The sequence below is a fragment of the Bufo bufo genome, chromosome 3 (assembly GCF_905171765.1).
Source record: "Bufo bufo chromosome 3, aBufBuf1.1, whole genome shotgun sequence".
Classification (NCBI taxonomy): Eukaryota; Metazoa; Chordata; class Amphibia; order Anura; family Bufonidae; genus Bufo; species Bufo bufo.
In genome coordinates, this window is record NC_053391.1 from 252,521,280 (window position 1) to 252,528,490 (window position 7,211).

Genomic DNA, 7,211 nt, shown 5'->3' on the forward strand with positions numbered 1-7,211 from the left:
AAAAACTATGGCTCTTAGACTATGGAGACACTAAAACTTTTTTTGGTTTTAAAAATGAAGTTATTGTATAAAACTTACATAAATAAAAAAAAATGTATACATATTAGGTATCGCCGCGTCTGCGACAACCTGCTCTATAAAATTACCACATGATCTAACCTGTCAGATGAATGTTGTAAATAACAAAAAAAAAAAAAACGTGCCAAAAAAGCTATTTCTTGTTACCTTGCCACACAAAAAGTGTAATATAGAGCAACCAAAAATCATATGTACCCTAAACTAGTACCAACAAAGCTGCCACCCTATTCCGTACTTTCTAAAATGGGGTCACTTTTTTGGAGTTTCTACTCTAGGGGTGCAACAGGGGGGCTTCAAATGGGACATGGTGTCAAAAAAAACAGTCCAGCAAAATCTGCCTTCCAAAAACCGTATGGCATTCCTTTCCTTCTGCGCCCTGCTGTGTGCCCGTACAGCAGTTTACAAACACATATGGGGTGTTTCTGTAAACTACAGAATCAGGGCCATAAATATTGAGTTTTGTTTGGCTGTTAACCCTTGCTTTGTAACTGGAAAAAAAATATTAAAATGGAAAATCTGCCAAAAAAGTGAAATTTTGAAATTGTATCTCTATTTTCCATTAAATCTTGTGCAACACCTAAAGGGTTAACAAAGTTTGTAAAATCAGTTTTGAATACCTTGAGGGGTGTAGTTTCTTAGATGGGGTCACTTTTATGGAGTTTCTACTCTAGGGGTGCATCAGGGGGCTTCAAATGGGACATGGTGTCAAAAAAACAGTCCAGCAAAATCTGGCCTCCAAAAGCCAAACGGCGCACCTTTCACTCTACATCCCGCTGTGTGGCCGTACAGTAGTTTACGGCCACATATGGGGTGTTTCTGTAAACGGCAGAGTCAGGGCAATAAAGATACAGTCTTGTTTGGCTGTTAACCCTTGCTTTGTTAGTGGAAAAAATGGGTTAAAATGGAAAATTAGTCAAAAAAATGAAATTCTCAAATTTCATCCCCATTTGCCAATAACTCTTGTGCAATACCTAAAGGGTTAACGAAGTTTGAAAAATCAGTTTTGAATACCTTGAGGGGTGTAGTTTATAGAATGAGGTCATTTTTGGGCGGTTTCTATTATGTAAGCCTCACAAAGTGACTTCAGAGCTGTAGTGGTCCCTAAAAATTTGTTTTTTGTAAATTTCTGAAAAATTTCAAGATTTGCTTCTAAACTTCTAAGCCTTGTAACACCCCAAAAAATAAAATATCAATCCCAAAATGCTACAAACATGAAGTAGACATATGGGGAATGTAAAGTCATCACAATTTTTGGGGGTATTACTATGTATTACAGAAGTAGAGAAACTGAAACTTTGAAATTTGCAAATTTTTCAAAATTTTTGGTAAATATGGTATTTTGTTATGCAAAAAAATTTACTTTTTTGACCCAATTTTAGCAGTGTCATGAAGTACAATATGTGACAAAAAAACTAACTCAGAACGGCCTGGATAAGTCAAAGCGTCTTAAAGTTAACAGCACTTAAAGTGACACTGGTCAGATTTGCAAAAAATGCCCAAGTCCGTAAGGTGAAATAGGGCTGAGTCCTTAAGGGGTTAAGGTGAAATAAGGCTGTGTCCTTAAGGAGTTAACACTCACTTCCATAGCAGCCTGCAGCCAGGGGTAGCCAGAGGTCTAGTTTTAGGCCAGACAGTCAGTCACAGGGCCTGGATGGACACAGGGATGTCTTTTTGAACAGCTCACTCTCAGACAGCAGCACTGTGCTGTCTGAGCATGAGCTGCATGGAGAAAGTCACTGTCCCTTCCACCCCTGCAGCTGACAGAAGTTAATTTTTACCTTCATTTTTTCAATCCCCGTCGGCTGTGGAGTGGGAGTGGCCTAACCGGGTCGGGAGCGTGGCTCAGCGGCACCTGAGGGCGGGGTTTCTTAAGTATGTCTTTTGAGGGTGGCCTGAATGGCCACCCTACCTGCTCCCTTAACAGTGTCATTCACAGCGCCCTGCCCCTTTAAAGCTGACCTACAGCAGTGAAGAAAAATGGCTTTGTTGTTATGGAAACCTGGTGTAAAACTGTGTGTATGTGGAGACTAAGGGCCTGCAAGCTTCTATTGGCTGATAAGGGACATGTGACCAAGTGTATGGCAGTTGGGATATAAAGAGAAAGACCTGTAGGCTTCTATTGGCTAATGTAGGTCATGTGATGTGTTATATTTGCATTTTTTGGGAATATCTCTGGAAAGGTACATCCTAGAGAGCTGAGAAATCACCATTTTTTTGGCCACTAAAAGCCATACATACTCCAAAATGACATTTAAAATGTTTTTAATTTGGGATCACTGCAGCATAGGCACCAGAATAATGATAACGTGTTGTTTTTACAACACAGTGAATAATTAAAAACCAAGCCCATAAAACAATGGAGCAATTGCTTTTTTTTAAAACTAGGTTTGCTCCTTGCTGGCTTCCACTTTTGCAATCCAAAGCTTTCACAACAGCACTAATTCATTGGATTGGTAGATCTGTCCAACTGCAGATGAAAATGGCAGCCCCGTTCAAAATTTCCATAGACAGAACACTGAGCGTGTCATAAAGCCCCTCAGCATCCATAGACAATGACATCACAATAAGCACTGGCTGTTTGCCTACCAGGCAGCAGCCATGACGCTTTGTTCCTCAGTCAGGTGTGGAACAGTGCACATCAACAGTTGAGGGTAAATTTGTATGTGTGTGGGTCAAGAGTACCTTTTTACAAGGGAAGTTGCGTTGTCCAAAAAAAGTGACTTTGTGCAGAGTGGAATTCTGCTGCAGTATATTTTGGGTAAGTGCAGAACACACAAGTTGTCTTACTAATTTCTGTTGACAGTCAACGGAACCAGGAATTCCCAACCAGTCTCCCAAGCTGGTACTTTCCCGGCCTTAAGCTGTTCATCTTCTGTGATCTGACGAGTGCAGGTACATCCAGCTTAGAATAACCGTTGACAAAACGGTTATTTTGTTAACGGTTATTCTAAGCTGAATGTACCTGCACTTGTCAGATCACAGAAGATATACAGCTTAAGGCCGGGCAAGTACCAGCTTGGGAGACTGGTTGGGAATTCCTGGTTCTGTTGACTAATTTCTGGAAGGATGGCCCTCTAAACTTGGCATGTAAACCTGCTTCCCCACTGTTGCAGCAAGGGGATGTCAATCGGCAAACTGCACAGCAAAACCATTCCTTGTCTTTGCTTCTTAGCTGCCGCATTGCAGGTTCAGATCAGTTTAGTGCAGGGCTTTTTTTCTGACGGAACGCACCGGAACGGCGTTCCGCCACCTTTTGACATCGCAGCCTGCGATGTATCAGCGGGGAGGGACTGGGAGGAGGAGCTGGGGGCCGGTACGTTCACTGTGCTCCAGCCCCGCAGCTCCAGTAGAGACTTATAAAATGTGTAATTAAATGAATAATGATTCATGCTGCGGCTGCCCCCTCTGTAGTATAACTTTCAATATATTGTACTCACAGGGCTACTGTTATCGTAATGCAGGTCGGCCGGGCAGACGAGCGGCAGCGTCATTGACTGACGTCACGTGCCTGCGCCGCCTACTTTATGAATGAAGTAGGCGGCGCAGGGACGTGACGTCAGTCAGTGACGCTGCCGCTCGTCTGCCCGGCCGACCTGCATTACGATAACAGTAGCCCTGTGAGTACAATATATTGAAAGTTATACTACTGAGGGGGCAGCATGAATCATTATTCATTTAATTTCCCCTTTTTTTTAACTGTACTGGAGCGGCAATGAGGGGTCTATGGATGACACTGTTATGGGGTGGGGGTCTGTGGATGACACTGTTATGGGGTAGGGGGGTCTGTGGATGGCACTTTTATAGGATGGGGGGGTCTGTGGATGGCACTGTTATGGGGTGGGGGGGTCTGTGGATGGAACTGTTATGGGGTGGGGGGGTCTGTGGATGGCACTGTTATAGGATGGGGGGGTCTGTGGATGGCACAGTTATGGGGTGGGGGGGTCTGTGGATGGCACTGTTATAGGGTGGGGGGGTCTGTGGATGACACTGTTATGGGGTGGGGGGGGTCTGTGGATGACACTGTTATGGGGTGGGGGGTCTGTGGATGGCACTGTTATGGGGTGGGGGGGGTCTGTGGATGGCACTGTTATAGGATGGGCGGGTCTGTGGATGACACTGTTATGGGGTGGGGGGGGGCTGTGGATGGCACTGTTATGGGGTGGAGGGGGGTCTGTGGATGGCACTGTTATGGGGTGGAGGGGGGTCTTTGGATGGCACTGTTATGGTGTGGAGGGGGGTCTGTGGATGGCACTGTTATGGGATGGGGGGTCTGTGGATGGCACTGTTATGGGGTGGGGGGGGGTCTGTGGATGGCACTGTTATAGGATGGGGGGGTCTGTGGATGGCACTGTTATAGGATGGGGGATCTGTGGATGCCATCCCCAGATCCTCCACCCCATAACAGTGCCATCCCCAGATCCCCCATTAACAGTGCCATCCCCATCTGGGGGGTTTCTTTGCTGGGCTGGACTTGCATCCCTGTTCTCTAAAGGGGCGGTTTTAGGGGGCGGTCCTAGGGGTGGGTAGGGGCGTGGCCAGGGGAGGGGGGGTGAGTTCCACCACCTTTTCTCTGAGAAAAAAAGCCCTGGTTTAGTGTCTGCAGGTCGCCCTTCCATAAGGTACCATACTTTCTGAAAAGTTTTGGACCAGAGAAATAAATTGAGTTTGAGCCTATGTGTTCTATCAACTCACTGTGCTGGTAGCAAACTTCCCCAGGACCTCTGGACCTGACCTATCTTTTCCAGAAACCTGGGAATAGAATATAGCCCAGCTCTGTAATGCAGCTGTAAGCAAAGGTGCCCAGAAACTAAGGGGGTCATTTATTAAGACTGACGGTTTAGGCGCCCGTCTTAATATTCCCTATAGCTGGCGATGGATCCGCCAGAGTTATGTAGAGGCACCGGCCTCTACATAACTTTGTTGGATCTACCGCTGATTCTAAATGTAAGAGCTCCCTTGCTGACTTACATTTAGACCATTTAGAAGTATTTCTGGTTAGTAAAGGACCCCTAAGTTTCCTCCTTGCTGGTTTCCACTGTTGCAATCCAAATCTTTCACGTCAGCAGTAACTTATTGGGTTACTGATTTCTGAACATTCCATGTGTCATAAAGGAGCCCCTCAGCATCCATGGATGATGACATCACAATGGGCCTTGACAGTTTGACAACCTGGCAGCTAAGACGCTTAATTCCTCACTCAGATGTGGAACCGTGCACATCAACAGGTGAGGGCGCATTTTGCATGTGTTTGGTCAAAGGTTCATTTTTACAGGAGAAGGGGCATTGTCCAAAAAGGTGATTTTGTGCAGATTGGTAAAGATTTGTCAAGTGCAGAAAACATAAGCTGTGTTTCCCATTTCTGGCAGGATGGCCCTCTATGTCGTAGCAGGTTTACATTACAAGTAACCATTTCACTTGTTTCTGCTTCTTGGCTTCTGCATTGCAGGTTCAGATTAGTTTGGTGTCTGCAGGTCCCCTTTCCATAGATACCATACTTTTTGAAAGGCCTTGGACCAGAGAAATTGAGTATGTGCTTTTTTTGTCAACTCACTGTGCTGGTGTAAAGCCACCACTCCTCGAGGATGTCTGGTAGTTCAGGAATGGGAGTCAGCACCGGTTCTGCCTCCTGTAACCTTCTCACAAAGGTGCAGGGCTGCAACATATTCCTGTGCACCACCAGTGAGGATTCTCACCCATTTTTTGGCCTCACCTCAAAAACTAGGATATCTTGATTCAGCTGTTGCACCAAGCACAAGACCTGGAATCCCCTAGCCAGCGTAGTTTCCCAGCCCTCAAGCTGTTCGGTTCTGCACCATCACCTGGTCTCCTTGGTGCAAAGGCAATTTCTTTAGCCTTCGGGTATCGGCAATATATGTGGTCCCAATCTCTGAGCGACCAGATTATACATCTCTTGGACCCGCCTCCGGTATTCTCCCATCTAAATTTAGGGTGTCCAGTTCTCATTTTCCTCTTTGAATGGCATCATCATGTTGAGGGGGCATCTCCTGTTCCTTCCAAACATCAGTACGAAGGGCGATTACAACATCTACAACAGGATGTGGTTCAGGTGCTCACACGCCCCATTTTCTTGAAGGTGATACGAAGTGATCCGAGTTTTCCTAATCTGATTGTCACAGGGCGCCGGCGGCATGCTTCTCCCCTCCTGCGCCGCCGGCGTCCTGGGATGACACGACGGCAGTCTTGTTATTAAGGAAGGGGATGAGTGGAAAACTGCATTCAACACTCCTGAGGGGCACTTTGAGTATTTAGTCATGCCATTTGGACTCAGCATTGCCCCGGCAGTTTTTCAGAATTTCATGAACAATATCTTCAGGGAGTTTATCGGCAGATTTCTGATCGTGTATGTGGACGATATTCAGATTTTCTCTTCTGATTGGGAGTCCCATGTCTCTCATCTCAGACTGGTACTCGGGTTCCTCGAGGAAAATCAATTATCGGTCAAATTAGAGAAATGCGTGTTTGGAGTACAGGAGATTTTATACCTAGGGTATGTCCTTACTCCACACTCATTTAAAATGGATCCTAAGAAGATTTAGGCAATTCAAGACTGGGTCAGACCATCCACCCAAAAAGCATCACAACGCTTTTTGGGATTCTCTAATTACTATCGTAAGTTTATCCAAAAAAATTCTGTTATCGCCAAACCTTTGACCGACCTAACCAGGAAGGGGGCGGATCTTGTTAACTGGTTGTCTGAGGCTCTTAAGGCTTTTGAGACTCTTAAAATGTGTTTTCAGAATGCCCCAGTCTTGATTCAACCGGATCCAGAAGAACCCTTTGTAGTAGAGGTTGATGCATCTAAGGATGGGGTTGGGGCTATTCTCTCTCAGGAGTCTCCCAACCTCACTAATTTAAGACCCTGCGCGTTCTTTTCACATACATTCTCTCCCACTGAGAGGAACTATGACATTGGGAACCGCAAACTACTGGCCATCAAGTGGGCGTTTAAGGAGTGGAGACATTTTTTAAAAGGGGCCAAACACTGTGTCACGGTTCTTACGGACCATAAGAATTTAGTGTTCCTTGAACGCGCCAAATGCCTTAATCCTAGGCAAGCTAGGTGGGCCCTGTTTTTCACTCGTTTTAATTTTTCTATTACTTTCAGGCCAGGA

At 45.5% G+C, this 7,211-nt stretch overlaps 1 pseudogene; it reads right to left on the bottom strand.

The window, feature by feature from the left end:
- Window positions 1-2,879: 2,879 nt before the first annotated feature.
- Window positions 2,880-2,998, bottom strand: LOC120996874 (annotated as a pseudogene).
- Window positions 2,999-7,211: the final 4,213 nt, after the last annotated feature.